At 42.0% G+C, this 24,275-nt stretch overlaps 1 protein-coding gene across 9 annotated transcripts in view; it reads right to left on the reverse strand.

Annotated features, from left to right (window-relative positions):
• Nucleotides 1–24,275, reverse strand: part of PDLIM5 (PDZ and LIM domain 5) — a 132,997-nt gene that overhangs the window by 95,955 nt on the left and 12,767 nt on the right. Inside the window, exon 1 of one of the 9 annotated variants that reach the window (XM_055722132.1) lies at nt 15,215–15,364. The exons of the other annotated variants lie outside the window; for them this stretch is intronic. The gene's annotated coding sequence lies outside the window, so the exon portion shown is untranslated. Of the gene's footprint in view, nt 1–15,214; nt 15,365–24,275 lie in introns of those variants that run through there. 9 annotated transcript variants of the gene reach the window in all.

Consider the following 24,275-nt stretch of genomic DNA (forward strand, 5'->3'; position numbering starts at 1 on the left):
TTACAGCTACCAAAAAGGGGGATGATTTTTTTATATTATTTTTTTTTTTAATGTTACACAGTACACTTTAAAGCTACAATACTGCCACACCAGAAATGTTTCCTCCTACTCAGCTCCATGTCTCTACTCTGGGAAGCTCATTTGCAGGCAGAGGGGGAGGCAAGTAGGAGAGACATTTTAGTAGGCACCTGCTAAGGCCAATCACTCCCACAGCCCCCAGCAGCAAACCAAACCTCTTTTCGGCCCCTTAGCAGCAATCAGCTTCATGGCCAAAAGCCAGCCTATGCCATCCAGAGATGCTCAGGACACTTTCTAATAAACGTAAATAAAATCACCCATCTAATATTAGATTTCAGAGGGGGGAGAAAAAAAAAAAAAGTTGTTCTTATTTTACACATCAGAACTCCAAAACTGCAAATATTGTCCTAAAACACATTCCAAATGGAGATAAAACAAAAGTAAAGCAGTTCTTGGTCCAGGATGAACTTCAAAGGCAACAGTATAAAAGTAGTCTCAGCATAGTTCTGTGCCTCAGGTTTTTAAAAGCACACAGTCCAGCACAAACTGGAATAGGACTGTTTCCCTGAGCCACATTTTAACCAGCCTATTATTTTGTTTTGCAGTAACCAACATTAAAAAATAAAAAAAAAAAAACAAAGCAAGAAAAATAGCTTTTTTTCTTTTACTCTCAAGCTTTAATAAAGTATTTTGAAAGATTCTTTCCAAGGAAATTGCATGTGTGAACATACATGTGTGTCTATCTCTGAATCAATGTAATTTGCAGCTTAATTTCTAATTAATATATAACCATCTATTTTTCCTCATGTCTAAGAAGAAAACTTGACAAGCATCTCTTTTTTTGAACTGTCATTATTTAGCTTTTATGCAGTAATAAATTAAATACTTACATTGCAGTTACTCATAAGACACAGGTCTATTTGACAGAGATGGAAGCTTCTTTTGCTTTTCCACACTGCCTGCCTTGAATCAATCCTAGCTGCAACCAGCTCACATGATAGTGCATCACAACCACTTTCCCAAAGAAGCTGTTTCATGGTCTGACAGTAAATTACGTTCGCCCCCATCACACAAGCATCCTTCAACATCACCTGCAACTTTCTCTCAGAATGTAATTCATTGCTCACAATTTGAAACTCCCTGGGCTGTCTGACATCCCCTCTAGCTTAATTTTTACCCCTCGAACATTTCTGATATGCAGTTAGCTATAGCAATTCAGCCTAAGGACGTGAATACTCACAGCAGAAGTCAACCAGACAATGGTCTTTGTATCATTACCACTCTTGCTTCTCTTTCAGTCTACATCCTTCTCCCTATGATAATGCATTTTAAAGAGGCAAAAAAACCAAAATGCAACACACCCACATACAAAAAGAGCATTACAAGAGAATTTTGCAAAATCACAAAATAAGCCATCAGACAACCTCTCTTTGTAAATAATGCTCTGCCTTTTCACACAAACATGCAAACCACAGGGGCTTTATCTCCCTGCTATAACACAATTTATGCTAATATTTACACTTACTATCTGTTACTACCTTATCTGATTTCAGCTGACCAAAGCACCACCTTGCACCGCTAGCCAGTATCCTAACAGCATGCTCTCATACGTAGAGCTCAAAGTACACTAGAAAGACCCCTTTTGGTGAATTGCTGCAAAAGAAGCAGCCCTTACTGTAGTTTTGGAAAATGCAAGCTTGCCCCAAAAAACACAAGGGGGAGTGGGGGTGCACGCGTGCATGCTTATGCTGGGCAGCTGCACCAGCTCCCTCGCAGGAATTGCACACGGCTGAGCAGGCTCCTGCTGGGGAGCCCCAGACCCACGCAACACACGTGGGTGGTGGCACAGCGCGCTCGGGTCTGGCACCCGAACACCGCCAGCACAAATAGAACATCAGTGGGCTCCAGCACGCCCTACCTAACAGGGCACCTCGCCAAAGCCCTTCCCTCACCTCCATCCCTGCAGGGAAGGATGCAAAAACCCAGCTTACACTCCAGACAGGTTTGGGACACTTAAGGTCCAGCTTCCCACTTCTGCATGGAGGGGTGGGGTGGGGTGGGGGGAAGCCACAGCAGCACCTGCTCTTTGTGCCAAACAAGCTTCCTCGGCACTCAATGGAAACTGAGAGCTGTATCGTGTTCCTCACGGTCTTTACTACTGCAATATTATTTGCACAGCCAACAGATTAGCTGGCCAGCCTCGATACTTGCTTCGAAATCAAGAATATACATGCCAATTTTAAAGTCCAGATCAACTTCACACAGCTGAGTTATAAGAACCCTAATGCAGCATTTGCAGTGGAAACCACTGACACAACCAGCTATAAGAGTTTGTGAGGCAGCCCTGCAAATAAGCTAAAGGGTTTCTCCAAACCAAGCAGGGATCAAAATTAGCTTAGGTCAAAAAAAGTTTTGATTACCAGAGTCTTTTGGTATGTATCACTGCCAGGAAAGCCTGCCCTCACCTCACTTCATGAGGCTGTACTCCCACTTGCTCCTGTACATTTCCATTTCCCTCCTTTTTCTCCCCATAACTTTAAAGGTGCTTACAGACTGCTTATAAAGCTCTAACCTAGTAATTAAAGGTAACATGTAAGGGAAAAGAGCGCAAGGCAAAGTACCAACCATACTTCTTGGTCTAGCTGTGGACCCCAACAGCAGATACCACTTTAGTCCTGGCAAAAGGGATACCCATGCCTCCTGGCCTGTCCTCCCAGGTCCTCCAGCTTTGCTTCATCCCTCTCCTTCCACACGCAGCAGCTTCCTTACTGCAGCATGGCAGTGGCTTGGCTGAGGCAGACCCAAATTAGCACTTTGACTCATTGTAGCCCATAGGAAAAGCCAATAGGCATTCAGCCATTTTGCCAGCAAAAAACCCACAAAATCATCTCTCGCATTTCACACTCAGTTCTGCTACTTATCCTCAGCAGTAACCCTGACAACAACATATTCTTTAATGTGATTGAGCTGTGTATCTCTGTAGTCCCACATTCAGAAATTCAGTCAAACAAAAAACTAACACAAAGTTTGAGTTTTCTTTCTATGCAAATGTGTCTGAGCATGCCCCCATGGGTTCACATTTTACGAAAAAGACAAATGGTTTCAGCTCGCTCTCTCTTATTATTATTATTACTTTTTTTTTTTTTTTTTGTGGAGGGCATTAAATCTAAAGGTTGAAATACAGTAAAAAAAATTTAAAATTCCTGCACACTTGCTTTTGCACTTTAAATGAATTGTTGCATGTACACACACACACACCACTCACTATCCACCCTTTCATACACCAAATGCGGAGCTACAAACCTACAGAGGAGCACAAGAGGATGTTAGCTGCTAAAAACAGAAGAGGCACCACATAGTATAAATTACTCTTAGACACAATTGCGTTGATACAGAAAAGGATCAGAAAATGTGGATTAGGTTTATAAAATAGGGTAACTGCACAACACATAGGCCTTTTGGATATGTGCTTTTTAATTTTTCAATCAACCAACACTAAACAGAGTGACCAGGGGAGTGAAGCAGAAGCAGCAAACCTCAGCTTCCCTCGCTTGCCCCAGAACAGGTTGTTAATAAGCAGGAACAGTTTCCACATGCAGATGCCAGAAGGGTTATTACCTGGTGCCATCTCTCACTTGTCACGGCTTGAGTGATCATGGTTTTATTGCAGCTCTGCTCTTCCATGAGCAGGTTTCACCTTTGCTACCTCTCCCCCTTCTTCCCTTACAGCAGCCCAACTGCTGCAGGATGTAAGGAAGCAGAAACAAATTCACAGAAGGTGCCTTCAGCTTTAATTTTTGACAGAACACTACTACCTCATCTTTACTGCAAGTTCAGAAGCAGGTATTAGAGAGAATGATCCCCGATTTTGGACTTTTTGTGAAAGGGAAGCAGTTAACTGTACACACAGCAATAAATTCCAATACAATTCATGTATTTTACATGTACCTTAAACATTTTATTCAGGTACTGACATACAAGTTAAAATGTGGAAATACCTACTGGAATTAAAAGGAGTCAAAACCCACAGCTCACACAAGTATTAAAGAAACTACTCTGTGCAAGTGTAGCTCTATTGGCATCTAAGAAGACTAAGCATCTGGTTTTGTCTTTCCAAGGCACTTGAAGCTTGAAGAGAACAAAGAGGTGAACAGACTGTCACCGAGATGGGATGGGTAGTGCTTCCCGAATAACAGAAGACAACTAGTGTTCTCATTTGGAGAGGACATAATGTCACAACATCAAAAAACAAGTTGTCAAAAGGACTAAGGCAAAATAATTCAGACATCACAACTAAAATTATATTCACAAGAGCACGAATGTGGGCAATCTCAAAAAAAAAAAAAAATGCTTTCTGAATACTTAAGTGATTGAAAATGATTTACAGTCCAGTGCCAGAACGCCTGCAGATATTTAAGACCCTAAATTAGTAGCTTTCACTAAGAGTTCTCTCAAGGACCTCAGCCGTGTTCTCATGCTGCCAGGGTGCCTTAGAGCCCTATTTATTTTAACTGGCTGTCTTCTCTCTGAAGATTATTCTTCTGTTCAGAGAGCTTACAGAACTAATCCAGGTTTCTCCCTGGGAGACTATATGCCAGTGGGTAAAAATTACTGCCTGCTTTATTTCTTGGAGAGACAGAAATAGGAACGGAATGAAAGTGTAGCTAGAAACACAATGTGAACTTTGTATGGCTGCTTCAGCTTTGGGAAGCTGCAAGTCTGTAGTCTCTCCTCCAGTCATGGGGTTGGGGTTTTTTGGATGGCCAACACACATGAACTCCACAAGCAAAGCAGGTGATTACTTGGGACTGCTGACCAGGCGTCACCTTAGGAGCTGCATGAGTTGCATCAGAACATAAGTTTCAAGTGCCTGTCTCATTCAGAATAAACGGTTTGGAAAGTTACAAAAGTAAGTTTTATCGCTGGGGCCACCTGAACAAGCCCCAGAACAGCGCAGGGTTAGTTTTCTCTAACAGAGCTGAAGTGTGAAGTGGCAAAAGGGACTGAGCTCAGCTTCTTCAAAAGAAGTTCATTCCCATACTGTAAAGACCATACATCTGAAGACATCTGCAGAGCATACAAAGGTGTACTTCCTCCCTTTCCAAGGAGGATTGTTTTTATTAATTTGCAGGTGATTAAATGAGTTCAGTTAACTGAACATCCATCTCCTTAATAACCTTAGTAGCACCGATCTGCATAATCTTGTTTTCATAAGGCTTTCACGGTCCATGATTTAGTCCCTCTTAACGGGATATACCTTTCCTGCGTCAAACATGATGCAATCACCCCATGCTTTCCAGAACATCCCATTTAGGAATACAAACATAATAATATGTTATACTGGGTAATTTAAAAGTATTTTGATCTTTGTGCCTTGAAGTCCTTCCCACAGGAAAAAAAAAAAAAAAAAAAAAAAAAAGAGAAGAGCCTCATACATGGCAGCGGCGAGAAGGAATTGATTGCAACTAATGAAGCACTCCCACATGTGAAAGCAGAGAGTGTTAAGAGGGGAAGCATCAACCAAAAACTCATCTGTCAAAAACTAACAGCCAGTGGGAAGAAAATGCTACTACAGATTGAAGCCCTTATGATACACCAGTTGTTGTTTCACTGCCTCCTACCCAGAAACAAACCAGGCATGCATAAACACGTAGGAAATAACCTACCTGTTTCAAAGAACTGAGATAATGATAAGCCACACCACAGAAATAAAGAGGCAAATGGAGGCAAGTTCAGACACTGCGAGTGTTGCTTATTGACACAAATCATCTGTCCAGGGAGCATAGCTCACATTAACGCCATCCCAGCCTGGCACTTTGCAAAAACTTCCACAAAGAGGTCCACTTCCGAGGTGATAACCAGTGCAGCAGTGAGAGCCACCACATCCACTGCCCACAGAAAGTTTTGCCACATTTAGGAGTCACATATTTTATTTATTTAAAAAAAAAAAAAAAGAAAGAAAAAAAAGAAAAAAATTCTCTTAGCATTATAACTGGCAGCCAAAACAGCTGAGGACTCAGAGCTACACTTCTGACAGCTCTCCTCTGAGCATGCAGCTCAGTACCCAAGGAGAAAGCACAGAACAAATGCATCAAGGTGCAAAATCTTATCCAACTCAACCATGCTACATCAAAAGGGGATTCACATTTTAAGTATAAAGACACTAGTGCTGATGGCACATTCCTCTTGTAATGTAGAGGAAAAACCACAATATTGAACATATGAAAGACTCATTTCAGAGAAATAAGCATGCTCTGAAGTGCATGGAAAATAACAATTAAACCAGTTATGGCTAATACATTGATGGTGCTCAGACCTACTCCAGATCAACGAAAGCACAGTCCTATTGTAATATGCCTTTAACGCAATGGAGGGAGAACTGCTCAGGATTAGTCCAACACAAACTTCTAGCACAAAGAAATAAAACAGAAATAGGAGACATTAGTAAATCCTAGTGGGTATTTTGCCTTTTATACATCAAGGGAATATTGTAGCAGACATCTATTTCAAGCCAGACACTTGCTGGCTAAAACCCCAAAGTATAAAACTCTGTAGAAAAAAGTCCAATAAAAAACCCTCAGAAAACAAGGAACACATTTTGAAGGAGTTGCACATCGGTTAATAAATTGGAACAGTTGTTTATAGTAAGACAAAAATCTTTATCACAAGCTAATAAAGCTTATGAGAACATAGAACGTTTTCAATTTTAATTTTCCATTATGAAATTACATATATATACACACAGAAACACTACACTGTATTAATTTACTTTACTTTAAATATCATTTTTACGTGATTTGTTTATACAGTTCCAGGTGGGGGTGTTCTATAGATGCATTTTTTTATATAAGTATGTAAAACACTGACTATATTACTATAGGTGGTGTTTTACACATGTATTCTTTAAGTAAATATTTATGTATAAATATTTACTTATACACACACACAACCCTATATAAATAAAAAGGCATTTGTCTTCTCTGCTGGGGACCTGTGCAAGAAGATTATCAACACTTTATTTATTTGTTTGGGCAGCACATGACAAAAAGCAGTCATTCAGAGAAAATAGGAAGCTATTCAGGACAAATACTCTGACTGCAAAATGAAACCTTCATTTTAAGTAAACTGTCCTTGCCATTCATAGCCAAGTGCATTGCAGACATTTAAGACCGAATAGAAACCCACATGAAACTTCAGCAAAACTCCAGACTGGAAAATGCTAGTGTACTTGTTGCCACTATGAACTTTATCTACATTTCTTGCTGCTGTATTTTAAGAGTCTTCTGAGCTTTGCTGCTGAGAGTTGCACCGCATCTGCTAATCGTAACCACCTAAAGTCTGCGTTATGCCACACATTTTTTTTCTTACTTGGACATCTAGAGATCCAAAAGTTACACACAAGTAAATAATGAATACGGCTCTGAAAAACTAATGAAAAAAACTCAGCCCTTCAAATTTACTCCCTTCAACAGTATATCACATGCTCTCAACTTATCACTGTGCAATGGTAAGTGTCCAGCCAAACCCTGGACTTGCAGAGAAACCCTGTAAAATAGAGCCTTGTAGTCATGTTAGATCTCTGGTGAGTTTTTGGGTTTTGTTGTTTGTTTTTTTTTATTCACACACCCCCACACCAATTCCTACGTCATGTTCTCTGATCTCCATACTACCAAAATTAAAATCAAGAGATTTCAAAATTAAGATGCAGAGAAAGAAATCCAGTTTAAATATTCATTGTAAATTCTACTTCATCATTATCACATCTAAGAAAATAAAAACTTAAGTCATTTACAGTCTTAAATTTTAGGACTAAAAATAAGACTGCTTTAGCATTCGGGGGGGGGGGCAGGATTCAAATATGTACTGCTGGTTACAGACAACACTAGGAAACAATTCCAGGTTAAACAACACAACAACAAAACTCAGTATCCACTCATTTCTCCAACTTGATCCAAGACAGATGGTGTGGAAAGCCTGCAGGTTGGGGGTATTTTTGTTTGTATTAATTATTGCTGGTAACAGTACAAAATACTGATCACTCACATAGAAGTCACAGGCGTCCATGTGATTCACGCTTTTCTCATAACCTCTAAGACCAACACGCAGCCTCTTGAATATCGCTGAATATATTTAAGAATAAAAGCCTGATCTTCACAAAAGCAAGAGGTTTTTGATAAGCATGATGACAGAGCCTACTTTTATGCCTACTAAATCCATGCAATTTCTTTTTAAGCATGTTACTTCAGGTTTTTTCACTGCACACTCACCAACAAATCTTACTGTAGGAAGACTCATGTTAGATTTCAAGTAATTTCTAGAAGTAAATTTATTACTTCAAGAACTGCTGGAAGAGTTTTACAAATGAATAAGTAAATAAAAATCAGTCTTTCAGCTTGCCTTATGCTTGAATTCTGTATCAACTATACCAAATGAAGAGCAAAGTGGCCATTATAATAATGTCCTTTTTGACCACTATTTTGGCAACAGCCATGATAACTAGTTCTTTCTGTCTCAACATACTACCCTGAATGTTACTGAATTTTGTATACCTCAATTTGTGTAGGCCACTCACACGGCTCCAGTGAAAGCTGGGAGTGCAAATATTATGTGTCCTTTAGCAGAAGAAAGTTGGAAATTTATATTCAAATTGAAAAGGTATTCAGAATAAACTGTCAGTCAAGACGCTCACTACTAAAAGCTTATCTTCAAAAGAAATTCTCCACATCAGTCCAAATGCAATTAAAACTGTACAACGAACGCAGCCTCTCAAGAGCAATGAAAACCTTTTCATCTACCTAGAAAAAAAAGAGAAGTGAGACTATGCAAGAAAGACCTTGGGAAGCAGTGCAGGAGAAGTGCCGTGACAGGGTTACTCTTCCCTCACGCATCTCCCCACCTGGAGGCTTATCCCACAGCTGGGACTGCCGGTAAGGTCAGTACCACCACGCAGGAGATGCCAGTGCCTATTGCCCATGGTGGGGAGGATGGCAGAGCAAGCCTTCACTGCAAACCTCTGCAGAATCTGCTCCTTCCCCACAGCTTAACAGCAAGATGAATCCATCAGCTACAAGTAACATTCAAAACCATAATTTAACAAGACACATAAGCATATAACACACTTCAGTGGGATGTAAGACTTCGTTGAGCAGTGGTGCATTGGGCAAAACAGTCTTCAAGGCAAAAGAAAAAATACTCCCAAATACTGAAGGGAATGCAAATACTACAGGAAATGCAACATTTCCAAAACTGCTGAGGCTCCACTTTTAGTTTATGGGAACGTTAGGAAAAAAAAATCAAAACCACAAAAAAAACAAAGATAGAAATTAAGCCCTGTCCATTCCCCCTCCCTGAACTATCACCAAGCAGGGTCAGACGCATTACTCAAAGGCCATCACAGAATCAGGCTGGCCACCAGAACCAGAAGGGTCTGATAGCTTCCCACCCAAGACCACCATTCAAGGTGCACTTTATCAAACAGCAGTAGTATCCCCAGTCCTTCTGCAGGTGGGAGGCAGGAGTAACCACACACATAGAAGCAGAACGTGAGACTTAGCATGCAGCCGGTGACCTTTGGCAAGAAATGTCCTCATGTCATATGAGCTGGTGTCACCAGGAGTTCATGTCGCTCCGACCCTAAAACGCACCGTTTGCATGTTTACTGCCTGCTTAACAAACCAATTTTAGGGCAAAGCTTTTTCCTCGTAAATACATCATTTTTATTCAACCAGTTTCTAAAAGCCAAACAAGTTCAGTGGGACAATGAAAAAGCTACAGAAGGATCTGAGTTCTTCACACAGCCATCCATCACACCTTTCTTGAAATTAACAGCTTCATGCATTCCTCTCCGGCCATCTATCAGAAGGCACCAGATATCTTAGAATTACACAACCTAGCAAAGGGAGGCCCTAGATTTACAGCCTATGTCCCTGAGTGGCTCTTCCAGAGACTGAATGGTCTGGAAGCATTTCATACCTCACAGCAGTGTTCAGTTACAGCCCATACCTCTAATCCACAAAAAGGTTTGCTTTTCCAGGGAGCACAGGAATGCTTTCTCTGTCTTCTAAGCTGCCAGATTTAAATGGCAGTTTAGCACAATTATAGCATCCAAAGCACGTTTAGGTATGCTGAGAATATATAATGGTTTCATACATTACTGTGGTGGGTTGACCTTGGCTGGACACCAGGTGCCCACCAAGCCGCTCTGTCACTCCCCTCCTCCATAGAACAGGGCAGAGGGGGGAGGAATAAGAAACTTGTGGGTCAAGATAAAGGCAGTGTAATGAAGCAATAGCAAAAGTTGCACATGTGGAAACAAAGGAAAAGGAAAGTTGTTATTCTTCCCATCAACAGGTGATATTTGGCCCCTTCCCAGGAAGCAGGCCTTCAGTACAGATAGTAGTTGCTCCGGAAGACAAATGTCGTAAATAATGAATGCCCCCCCCCCTCCCCCCCCCCCCCTTTCTCTTCGCTTTTATATCTGAGCAGTCATCATACGGTATGGAATATCCCTTTGGTCACTTTGGGTCAGCTGTCTTGGCCATGTCCCCTCCCAAGACCTTGCCCACCCCCAGCCTACTGGTGAAGGCTGGGGAGAAGGCTGGAGAGCCAGCCCTGACGCTGTGCGAGCGCTGCTCAGCACCAGCCAGAACACCGCTGCGTTATCAGCGCCTTTCTAGCTACTGGTACAAGCACAGTGCTGGGAGGGCTGCCGCGGGGCTCAGCCAGACCCAATACAATTAGTAAGAACAAGAGCACATTGTGATAAGAGCTTTGGAGAAAAGCATTAGCACTGACACGGCTACAAAAAAATATTAAAATCTACCCTTACCTGAATTTGATACTGAAATTATTTTAATATGCATATATTCTCACTTTAAAGTTCTGTTTCACTCACGTTAAATAATTCAAGCTAACCTGCAACAATCACATGCAAGCTGAACTATTAACATCAGTAGGAGTCTTGAGGTTATAGTGAGAAATGAATCCTGAACAAGAAAAGTCTGCAATATAGCTGGAGATGCTTTGTCTTTTTCCTCCAGTTTTCCAATGAGGTCATCCTTAAACCTCTTTGGGCACTAACTGGATAAGGATGCAACACCTCGTTGTACACCACAGTATTCTGATCTCTGTGCACTATGCTACAAGTCACCAACTCAGTCACATGGGCACAAGAAACCAAAGGAGATTAACAACTTCCACAATCTCTTCATGACCAAAAATGAAGAATGTACCAATGCAGTTACTGTTTAGTAGTTCAACAGGGCCAGTATTTTACCTTAGACAAAATACAACCTCTCTCAAAAGCAACTTGCTATCCCAAGTCTTCTTGCAGATTAAAAAAAAAAAAAAAAAAAAAGCTTTTGCACTGTTTTTTGAGTGCAGAGATGAAGAATAAAAGCAAACCACACAAGCAAGAGGGACAACAAGCCTGACCAAAGCAGGAAAACTAATAAAGCTGGAAATCCCACTTACAAATGAGAGGAGGGGAACACTAGGTTAGCATGGCTTTACAAGTTTTTCTCTTTTCCCATTCACATAAGGACACCTGTGACCTGGCAGGGTGATTAGGTCAAATGTAGACACTGAAGTTCCTACTTACATGTATCCTACTTGAAGCGTGAACTCACATGGCGTTCACTGTTTTAACCTAGAGTTCAGAACCTTACCAGAACAGTCATGCAACTAGAAGTCTCTGTTCCAAGGGAAGGATTTGAGGGACGATGTCATTACAGACATAGAGCGCACAGGTCTGAGCACCCTCCACAAGGCTGTGGTGCCAAACTGCAGGTTTCTGCAAAGAACTCTAGTTGATATTATGCAAAGTTTGGGCCAGACATTAGCAAGACACTTGGGTGACAACACACCTTTACAGATCTGATATCAACCAACTAATTTAATACTTAACACTCTTCCCCAGTGCAAGACACACACACCCCCAAACCCTTCTACATCAACACCATAGCCTACAGACTACTACAGCAACTGCATTAATGACTGCACTTCTGAAGCGTTCCATACAAATCAAGTGTTCATACCCTTAAAGCAGAAGGCAACAGTCTCCTCCAGGGCCACACACCAAGCACAGCATGTTGCTGCATGTATTCCTAAAGACTGAGGAACAGCAGCATCCAAACCAGGACTTGTTGGGAGGGGAAGGGGAGAAATTTGAGTCTTGCAAGTGTTTCCAAATACACACATGAACACAATAAGCAGTTGTGGAGGATGAAAGACATGGGTACTTCAACACTCTCACTAGGAGGATCATTGACTGGAGCAGCAGTAACAGAGTAAGTCCTACCCTCCTCTGTCTCTATGTGCACGTGTGTGAGCTTCCACTATTGCTGCTAGTGTAAGTCATCACTTATGCAGCAACAAGCAGATATTTGTTAGCCCAACCAAGAGTTACTGGCCAAATGCAACCCTGTATCATTCACAAAACTAATTCCCATCTCACTTTAGGACCAGTCACTGGTGACTTCAAAGTCTCCGTCCCCGGTATTTGTCCCATTAGCTCCCAGATGTGGATGGTGCTCCCAGGACAGCAGCCTTCCCAAGTGGACAGGACCTCATTCATCCATCAGAGCCAACAGCCCACCTACTCTTAAGTGTCTCTGGGTGTTTTGACTTTGGTCTCCCATTTCTAGGGGCTTCTTATTAAGATGAACTTCACACGGCATTAAATTACCTGTGAAGTGCTCCTCTCATTAACTACACAAACTAAACACATCAGAGGAAAGACCAGCACTGGCAGTGCTACATTTTGTAGCAAAGACTTATGTTGAAAATCATGGTGCCTCTAAGTCAACTGCTGAAGAAGTTAAGTTTCAAGTTTTTCAGATGCACAAGCAAACTCAGTTCACTCCTTCAACCCACAGTGCTTAACTGGAACGAGAAAGCTCAAGCCCTTGTGAATTGAAAGCATATAAAATTCAAATAAAAGTGACCACAGCACAAGATGTGTACCGGGGGAGTTTCTTCCACATTCCTATTAAATTGGGGCAGAGGGGTGGAATCTTCTCTGAATAAGCAAAGCTTAGAGCATAATATGACCTTTTTTTTTCTTCCAGACTAGACCAAAATACTAGTGCAAACAAAACAAAAAAAAGAAATACCAAGCAGAGGTGTGAAAATACTGGTGCAGCTGAAAGTCTGCATTCAAACATCAGCATGCATAGTGATTAACCTGCCTGAGGTTACACCAGACCTCCCTGCTTCTCTGTTACTGTCACATGCACTTCCTAAACACTAACCACAGTGCTCACTGAACAGAAAATAGCTGTCATTCCTTCCTCTGTTGCAGAGAAGGCACGGGCAGGCTGGTTTTCATCATCTTGAGGAGTACAAGGCTGATACAGCAACTCAACGGCAGAAGGGACAGGCTAGAACAACAGCAATCAAGCACAATCTGCTGGGAAACAAAAGAACTTGTCAGGCTCATCAGTTTGCTAATTACAGCTCGGAGAATAGAGGGTGACCCAGATCACTACATATAAAAGGGCACACAAGAAAAAGAAGATAGCGGAGGGAGTAAATACTTGTGAAGTGGAGCATTACTAGTCAGATATGCAGCACAAGATCTCCCTTTGTATCACCGAATCTAACACAGGTCAGTAACAAGTGAAAGCGAAGTTTCCCCACCTGTGCTGGGAAATGATGTCCCTGGGGTGGGATTAGGCAAACCTCACCAAAACAAAACAAAAATGTGCTCTAACTTCCAGATTACATATTAAGCTTGACACTTCAATAACACAATGCCCTGCAGTCACAGACAGTCCTGCAAACCAAATTTTTAGGATAAATATATCCCTACCTCTCATTGAAAAGCTGATGGTATTACCCAGAGACAATAAAAACAAAGCGTCTTTTTCTGCCCTTTTAGCATAGCATGCAAACAGATGAGCAGTGGCAGTAACACAGGGGGTGGGGGTGGTACACGGGATCAGGGGAATGACAGGGCTGAGGCGATAGTGGGACTTAAGTCAGTGCTTAAGACTATGCCTTCCTACTCAAGGATACTGCAGATGGGGCTGAGGAGCTCTCTGAACCATAAAAGGCAAAACTTGCAAGGCAGGAGGAAACACCCCAAGACTGGAAAAGAATTCTGAGTAACATTGTGAACCATATAAATATACAGCATAACAAAGGCAATCCCAGGCAAGGTCCTCTTAGTTTCTGGAACACACTGCATGAAGAAATCAGTACTAGTCAAACAGCTTACCAACACTGTACCCCAATGAAAAAAATGTTTATTTATTTTCCCAACTAATCTGATTTTTGGGTGGGGTTTTTTTTTTGAGCTACTGGTATAAAAGTCTTCTAGTTTAGTGCTGCGTAAATACTTCTAAATACTGTTTTCAAGTATGATTTAGCTAAGACATCTTAGTATGGTTGCCCAAAAATCTAATTTTGGTCAAACGGTCTTTCCCCTATAGGAAACATGTGGAAGATCACTCTAGCCCAATTTAGGGCTCCCAAAGACAGTAGGGTGGTAAGGAACAGGAACGAAAAACCTCACAGTCATTTATCTGCAGATAGATATGGTATAGGAAATAACAGCTTTGTCTCCAGAGCTGTCACTTTAATTTGGTTTTTAAAAACATAAATCATAAGTCTGATTTTAAAAAAGCAATGGAAGAGCAAGTGATAAGGTAAGCCTCCAAAATGGACACAGGCGCCCCAGAGCCTACGTGTTGAACAGCAAGCTCCAACTGTGGCGTGGGCTACTCAGCAAGGGTCTAAACTTTCCTCTACTACTCGGGGGAGATGAATGCAAGTTATTTAAAACCATGGCACACTGAGCTTGCACGTCGCTTTAATATGCTGCCTATAGATTATATTACAGCTCTGCTTTATAATGAACCTTTAGCTTCATCTCCAGCTCCCCAGTGAAACCGAGCAGAGGGCTACAGCTTTAGGGTTTTAAGAATTACAGGATTTAGTTAACGCTTCTGCCAAATCCAGATGTGCAGAAATATTCCGTGGCAGTGAAAAATGCCACAGGTGCTTGGCAAAGAGTCTCAGATTGAACAGAGATAAAATTAACAGTGAATAAGTGAAACAAACTGAGCTTGCAACTGAATTTAACTATGATTTACAGACTCCCCATCCGATTTACAGCTTCAGACTTCACTGCTTTCTAAGCATGAACAAAAGCCTCTTTTTAATATGGAAATACGGAAAGTATCCAGGTACCCACCTGAAGTATCCTTCGGAGAAAAAAAAAAACAAAAAAAAACAAAAAAAAAACAAAAAAAACCCCACACCAAAACCAACACGCTTGGGTGTTTTCCCAGGGCCAGCCTCAGCCAACTATACATGAAAAATGCAAGAGGACAGGAAAGGTAGGGCAGGGAGAGTGCCAGCGCTGTGCCTGGAAGGCTGGAGATGCCTATATTAGCGGCGTGCACGTGAGGTGCCACACAGAAACGAGGGGCAGGCAGGGCAAGGGACAGGCTGTCCCATAGCAATGGCATTACCTACGCACAGACTTGACATTAAAGGTCAACATGAAAGCAGAACAAAGCACTGGAACATTGCTGACCGCTGCTGCTTCACGTGGTAGATAACAAACGCTGTGCTTCCATCAGGTAGGTAGAATGTAACACCCAAACTGAGAAAAGAAAAAGGAGACCTTGCCACTCGTTTGTAAGTGGTATTTAACTTGACAATTAAACTAATCACTCCATGTTTAAGACCCCAGTGAGGGAAAGGGCTTAAAAACACACAAACCAGGTTGGTTTTCACAGTAAATTCAAGCAAAATTTAGCCATTGCCGTTTTTTACTATGCTGCCAGGTCGAATAGAATCACAGAATCATCATTTACATTGGAAAAGACCTTTAAGATCATAAGGTCCAACCATTAACCTGCCAAGTCCTCGGCTAAACCCTGTCCCTAAGCACATCTACACATTTTTAAAATACTTCCAGGGTCAGGCTGTAACTAACCACTGGGTGAATGAGGCTGCCCTACGGGGCACGGCCTGAGGCACATCTTCCCCACGAAGATGTTGCTTTTCTTGGGAGCAAGTTTTTCAACCTGAACCAAGGGCTGTGGTGGGTGCGCAGAGACCAAATCTGCCCCAAACGGAACAGCAGTGCTCAGCTATATATAAGTATATACTGCTGCTGAAGGTTGCGGTAATAGTGGTGTGCTGAAAATGTTTTAAAGGCATGACCCCTGCAGACAGTTTTACCACCTCTGTTTCAGGCCTGGTATGCGTCAATAAAAAACTGTAATAAGGAAACCACCTCCAATTTCTCCTTCAGCAAGGCCTTCCATGACAGCTTTCCAGTGCCTGCTGGCAGCAGGTCAGCTTGTACTTTGAACAAAAAAAAAAAAAAACCAAACAAAAACAAACAACCAAAAAACCCCCCCACACACCCTCCAAAAAAAAAGGTGTTGCAACATCTCTCATCATGGTTCTGCAGCACTAAAATAAAGCATGTAGCGAGGCATGCACATACGCATTTTTGACGTCTACATTATAAACTAACAAACATAAAACCCTACTTATGTCAACATTGAGTGTTTAATCCTTGCAATAACTTACAAATTGGCTTTTGAAGGACTTCAAGACATTCTCAACAAAGGAAAATAGTGTCCTAAATAAAATTTCAAAGTCCATTAATAACTCGAAACATTTTCTAAGGAGAACCAAAGTAAATTTTTCAGTGAACTGCTGATGAGGAAGAGCTTGTTGAAAGACAGTATCTCATCCTCCCCTGAAGGGTGTGCCTGTTTGTGTTGTGGTCCTTGTATATTTTTATTAATTGGGGGTTTTTAGCCTGGCTCAATCTAAGATTTTCTTCTCTTCCAACGTGAAAATATTTGAGGTCTGAGGAGAACTCCAAGCCTTAGAAGAACTGGAGGAGAAGACAGGAAGAACAAATTACAGTTTCAGCAGCATTCAAAGCCATCAGTGAAGTGGAAGGGCAAGGCATATTTGCAGGGCTAAAAACACCTCCTTATTGCAGCTGTGCTATATAAAAAAAAAAAAAAAAAGATAAAAAAATAGTGGCTTTTCAAGCACGAAAAGAGAGTAAAGAAAAAGTGGCTTTATTAGAGAAACATTTACTAAGTAAAAAAACAGTAAATGTTGAAGTTCTGGGCTCTACGTTGCATTTTTTTTTAATAAATAAACTGTTGAAGTGGGCTAGCCAAATAAAACTTTTAAACAAGACTCTCCATCTGCTGTCAGAAAAGGTTTGCATGCTTTTCCTCCAGGCACTGTCATCACTACAGCATCCATCCGTGTGCCAAAGGTGCGAGTTCTGAGCAGCACTTCAGCACTTCTTGTGGCTCCATCTCCAGAAAAGTCCTTTGTATTGCAGTGAGTCTGCACAATGGCATGCCAAAAAAGCTGTAACTATAATCTGTCACGCTGAACTATTCATGTTTGTAGAGTTAGTGCCCAAGTAAAGGAGAAAAGGAATAGAAGGTAAAATCACTATGGTGATTGCTTACAGTAGGCAACCACCCCAAACCATGCTTACAGATCTCAAACCTACGTGTCCAAGAGCTCAAAATTCAGCACCTGCTTAGATATTAAAGCACGATGGGCAGAGTTGGTTAGAATCAGGTATTTGCCCACAAACACAGAATTCCTCACGCAGCCTGAACACAAAACATTCACTCAACAGCTAAATCAGCTGTATGACATATTCCTCATTTGTCTGTAGGTTTCTGAAGCCAAGACACATTAATAAAAGTGAGGAAAATTCTCTTGAAAATAAAGATTCTATTCATCACTTATGAAAATATTCATGTACTAGCATCAAAATACATTTTAACACGTGGAAAAGAACAGGACTGTCTAAGCTTTTCTTTAAGCAGTAACTCTTTGTAGGCAGACTTCTGTCAGCCAGGACATTTACAAACTGCTAAGATAAACAGGAAACAACGGCATTGTAACAAATACACAAAGGAAAGCATTTTCCCAAGTTTCGCTTCAGATTTTGTTTCAGATTCAGATAAATTCCTTTCCACGAGTTTTCACCACCCCAATTAGCTGCAGCATGCAAGCCTGGGGTGTCCTAGGAAATGCCCCAAGCAGTTTGGGGACGAGGCAGCACGCCGGTGGAGCTGTGCAGCAGGGATGGAAAGCGTGAGCTCCGTACCCAAAGACAGCATACAGGAAATGCTCAAGTAAATTACTGTCTGGGTGAGCCAAGGGAGGAAAGTTCAAGGAGTATTAAGATTTTTCTATCTGATGAAAAACAGACTACAAAAGGTACGAGAAAAAGATTTGTCGCTATACAGCTTTCCACACATATCCAGCAGCCAGAAATGTTAAACGGCACAATTCTAAAAGGAGGTGCCATGCCAGCTGTCATATTCCTGTACATAGAGAGTGAACCAAATGAAGAATGGAAAAGATATTAAGGTTAGAGTTTCACTTCATTCCCTTTTTCTTTCCACAATGTGTTAGTTTAAAATCAAAAAACTAGTTGAACTTATGCTATAAAGCCCATTCTTACGCTGAAATCCAGTTTTCAAAGTACACACGTCAGACGTGCAGATGGCCAGTCGAAATGGTGTCCCCGTGATGGCTGTGGAGTAGTGTGGTCACACATCTGTTACGTTCTGCTCTGTTACCTCATGTTAAACAATAGCATATGGAAACATAAGGTACATATCGTAAACATCATTCCTTCTCCTCTGCAGAAAGAGGAATCACAAGTTTACCTATATAACAATCCCATACAGTTTACAACGACTGGACCCAGCCCAGATATTTCTGCAACATGGTATAGACTTTTTCCATGCCTTCTTCCAACATCTTTATGGGTTAGTGCCTTTTAAGAGTATTACAAATTTATAGATTAAGCAATATATTTCCTATACAACTCAGCAGAGGTTCAGGTTACTGTCATCCACATCTCTACTTATTCTGACATTTCCTTGGGATCTTGCCTGCCACACACCATCCCCTATTTCCAAGGATTTCCCACACACAACACGTACTTGCTAAAACAGCAGAAGACACAACAAGCAAAGCAGCTCTCTGGAGTAATACACATTTCTTACTGGCTGAAAACTTGTCTCCCCCAGATCAGAGGAAACCAGTGAAGCTGGCCCAGGAATTCTTGCAGGACAAAGGAAGCTCAAAGCTTTATTCGTTAAAGGGCTTATTCCACGTAGCACAGCAGTTTGGATTCAGCACACTCATAATGGACAAGTTACAGAAATAAGTGTACATATTCATCCTCCATCTTTTTCATCTGCATATTGCAGACAGAAGAGACCCACCGCCCACTGCCTTCCATCCACCCCATTATTTCATCACTGCACACAGAACGAAGCACTGGGAAGCTTGTTCACACCGCACGTTCGGTAGTCGGAGATCAGCAAAGTAGCAGTTCTGCTCTCCTTTTAAAGTACAGCAGGACGTCGATCAGAATTTCTGGCAAATCACATCTGAGAAATTCATGAGGCCAACGCTCCCAGCTGCCCACTCCTCCCCGCACCGCCGGGGGTGACCCTGCGGCACAGCGGGTGACATGCCAGCTCCTCACCGGTAGCACCCTGCATCCCAACATCTGATGAAGTCCCAAGCAAGACATTCCTGCATACCCCTGCTGAAAGCCCCCTCCACCCTTTGAAACACTCTGGGCTCGTGGCAACTTGCAACGCCTCGTGAAAACTAATAGAAAAATACTTCCCCCAGAGCACAATCTGTCAGAGGAGAATTCATTTACGACTTGGCTGAACAAGTTCCAGGGCACTGAGGGCTTCCTGGCTGGCAGGAAGAATTATTCAAATCCCACCTGATTTCTTCCCCCCACCCCCGCTTTCTTTTACTTTGCTTATGCTGCCACCAGAAGCTGGAGCCATCATTAATAACCTGCCACTTTGCCCTACTTATTTTCCTACCAGTGTTAAATTCTACTACGCATGCCACATACTGTTTATTTCTGAAGGTCTCTAGCACACCAGCTGCTCTGCAATTCACTTTCCTCTACCACATATACGTGAAACTGCATACATTACGTCCCAATAAAACAGCTTTTAGACAGCCAGCAACACTTTGGTCGCTACGTAATAGATTTAAATAGTTGGATTTGAGGCAGTATTCTCAGAAACTTGAAGATTTAACATGTTGTCTTTTTAACTACACATGCAACCCAGGTTATAAAAGATCTGCAAAAAATTGTTTTGGGAATTAGGGAAAAAAAAACCAAACACGAGAAAAATATTTGGCACAGCTCTGTGCCCTAAAGTCCTGAAATATTTATTATGCTACTTGACCATAGGATCTAGTGCTGCCACCCTCACACATTCAAAAACCATGAGTCAGGCCCTAGAAATAAGGAGTGTTTTTTAATCTCACAATCTGAGTGCCAAGATACACTCAGGTTTCGCTAGGTTTTCCAGTTTACTTTTCTTAAATCTTCAATGCAACACTGAGGGATTATTTCAATGATTTAAACTTAATCACATTTTGATACAAGCACATCAATAGAAAGAACTGGGAGTTTAACAGCACCCACCACCACTCCCCTCCCAAAAGTCCACAGTTACTGTGACACCCAAGAATAGCACCAGCATGAGGAGCTCTGGGTTCCTCTATAATCTCGACCGGAGCAACCTTCCTGTGGATCATCCCTTGGCAGGGCTGCGTTAGGAATATCACTCCAGCATGCAGGAAGACAGCAAAAGAGGTCAAAAACAGCTATGGGTGGTCCTGAGTAATGTCTAGCTGGGGTTACTGGTGGGGATCCCAAAGCACTTCCTCCTCCTTATGGGATGGCTGGCAAAACAAACTCAGCTCTGCTGTACTGCAGTGCGGACCCTCTGATGACTTCGATTTTGACCCATTTCAGTTCAAGCCTTTCAATAACAACTCAACCTTTACTTTTCCTCCCAGTGTGAAGAAAAAGGATGGGCATGGCCAAAGGGGTATCTTCTGGGTGAGTTTTAATCAACACTTTGCCTTTAAACTTCATTTATTGCTGAACAGGTATCAACTCAACTAAGTTGCTACTTTCCTTACAATGCAGTTTAGCCCTATCACATTATAACAGCCTCATGGGCACGTGAAACCAAACCACTCCATATGCTCTCCTGAATCAGAATGGGCTGCAGTGGCTGAGGGAGGAGAACTGCTATCGTTGCCGTGAAGCTGGGAAAGCAACAAAAATCTTGTGGTGGGCTCCAACAGGTAGCCCCATGCATGGGGCGGTAAGAAACTGAAATATGTACTGAAGTCTCCACACCCAAGGTGGTCATGAGTCTGTCCGGAGACTGAAAGGCAGAAGCCACCTCTAGACCCATCTCCCCACCTCCCATAAGTAACACCAACTACAGAATTTTCTCTGAAGAAGCCAGCAGTGCTTTCTGGGCTGGCAACCCAAAGCGTATGCATGCTGATGATGGTACCTATGCTTGTTCAGAAATCCAGTGGTACCCAGATGCACTCTGCTTCACGAAACAGCAGCTTGTTCCTTGATGCTGAAGGATTTCCTGCAACTGTACCAATAAAGAAAAAGCTGCCATACAGCCTTGCTTTTCTGTTTAAACGGAAACTCAATGCTGGGCACAGTAAAGCCAGGACATACCACAGTCTGGCACAGCAAGGAAAAAATGGAAGGAAAAGGATGGTTACAGACTTACAGTACAGTATTTATGCAATTCAAAAAAGGCAAGAAAACACTGTAAGTACTTATAGCATCTGGTATACAGAGTCCAAAACTTTCATTGTTAGTCATTTGGAGCTTTCTGACATCCTATGTACTTGAGTTTAATACTTTTGTGGGGTTTCATAGGGTGATACCTAACTAGGACTATTCCTTTCATTCCTACCCCATCATACACTCTTCTGAACCCTAAACCCGTTAATGCCACAAATAATAATGGCTTCTGAGTGGCATTTCTCTTAAATGATAACCAACAGCAAAAACACCTGGTAGACTTATTTCAGTAGTAAGATAGAAGTCCTCAGCCTGAGGAAAGTGAGGGGGAACAAACTGAAGGCAGTACAAATAGTGTTCTTGCAAAACCACCTGTCTCTTTACGCTAGAACAGGTGAGAAATTGAAAGACTCAGACCTACTTAGCAAAAACAAAAAATGGCACTAGAAAACCAGCGGATTCGAGTGGTTAGCAACCATAAATGCCAAAGTGAAGTATTTCCTAATCCATTGTTACACATTACATTTCCTAGAATTGAAACTAATATTACATAAATGTCATTGCATGTAAGTCCAAACTCTTTGCATGCTACGCCTCTCAAGTCACAAAGCTCATCTTTATCCTTTTATTCTGGATAATATTTTAACTCATAAAGGATCCCCTCTTGTGAGGTCTCACCACTCCCCCATATTCAGATCCCCCCACATCCCGCACCCCACCACCCCCTCCACCCGGTCATACAGGAGTTTCTCTCAAGGGAAAGAGTCCATGCTATAGGATAAAGGCTGATCTGTACTAGGTAATCATCAGGGCAAAGCAGGACAGTAGAAGCTCTCCAAGACCTCATTTGGTGCCACGGGAATATGTTCTGTTGCTGCCTTTAGTAAAGGAGTCCGAGAGCAGGAACAGGGTGATTACTGAGCTAAGTGAACAGGCGCAGGTTAGGCTGTGCAATAACACCAAGTACAGCGCTGCTCGCACTGTCAGCGAGTGACAGAATCGGCATTTGGAGTTACCAGAAGCACTCCAGGCACTCCATCCTGTTGATGAGGTCAGGAACCAGTTGACATCAATAGCTACAGCGTCCAAATCGTGTACTTACACCCATCTGTCTCCATTACCATGCCAAAAGCGTGCCTTACATTTGAAAGGAGGAAGCAATAGGGGGGGGAAAGCCCAGAAGTTTGTGACCTCCTGCTGTTGGAGAAGGCTAAAGTAAAGCATCAACACCAACAGGTTTGTCCTAAATCCTTACTTTGACTCCTGTAATCAGAGTTTCCTGTGAGCAATTTCCAGTTATTTAATCCTACACCATCCAGGACAGAATTATAAACTGATCTGGACTGTCAGCTGCAACAGCAGCAGTTTTCATCAGGTCAGGTATCAAAACAAATTAATGTCATTTGAAGTTCTAATAATCAGCAGTTTCAGCATTTTAAAGTTCAAGTGTAGATGTGTCAATGGAAGAAAATACTCTCACAGAGGAGCTACTCAACCAGCCAGAGTGTATCATGTTCCCTCTGACATAAGAGGGATGGTAATACTTTTACCCAGAGAGATATTGTGAGAATTCAAGTCTCCAAGATTTAAATGCACACCTCCAGGAAGCTTCTAAGTTTTCACAGTGAAAGTCAATTGCATTTCTAGACATATACACAAAATTTATTCTTTCAATCAAAAATACTCATCCGTATTTTGTTCAGGAGCTCAATTATTTTAGTCAATAGTTCAGAAAAGACAGTTGTACAAAGCTACCCCCAAAAGGACGTGCTCCGAGGTACTAATCTCTAGTTTGAGAGTGCAATAATCGCACATCGCTAAGAGAGGTAAGGGGATAGAGCATCTCTCCAGCATTTCCAGAGCAAGAGGTAGTAAAACACCACCACATACCTAATACACAAAGTCTCCTCATCCCCAAATGCTACTAAACCACCTGATTTAGCCCTATAGTTTTAGTGACAGAGGTTGACTGGCTGGTCAAAGGTCTGGTTTTAATCTAGCTCTCAGGATGTCAATAGAAATCTCTCCGCTAGCCAGTTCTCTTACAGCTAACAACCCCTGGCTAAAGCACCTTTGACAGAAAGCAGACAGTTGGCTGGGAAAGGTCAATTGTCTCCTCCAAGCAAGTCAAAGTTTCTTTCCTTCTGGTAACAGCAGTCTGAAGGCCCAACACTGCAGGGTGCTGAGCAGCAATACACAGCAACATCGGCTGAGCCTTAAGCAAGGATCATCTTACGGAAATAATTTCTATGCTTAAAATGGCACTTTTGCTCAAGTGTTTGTGTAGCACCGAGACTTCAGCTCTTAGCATGTACAGGATTACACTCAATCTGCACAATAGCAACATAATTTAATTTACAAATTGAATATGCTCTCAAAGGAGATTCATTGTAGCAGGAGCTTACATGACTTTTGCTTATAGCCAGTTGCCAAAATACGACAGCTGGAAAGTGAAGAGAATAGACCGTATCCATAGCTGACAAAAGCTGTAATTTAATAAGCATTCGGTGGCAGTTCTTACAGCTTAGTATGCTGACAGACATGTCCTAGCAAGTCTGGCTTCCACACTTCTAGACGCTATTGTCCCCAGGTACCTGCCCCCTACCACAGTGCCAGCAGCCCCGGC

This window comes from Falco cherrug, chromosome 1, assembly GCF_023634085.1.
Source record: "Falco cherrug isolate bFalChe1 chromosome 1, bFalChe1.pri, whole genome shotgun sequence".
Taxonomy (NCBI): Eukaryota; Metazoa; Chordata; class Aves; order Falconiformes; family Falconidae; genus Falco; species Falco cherrug.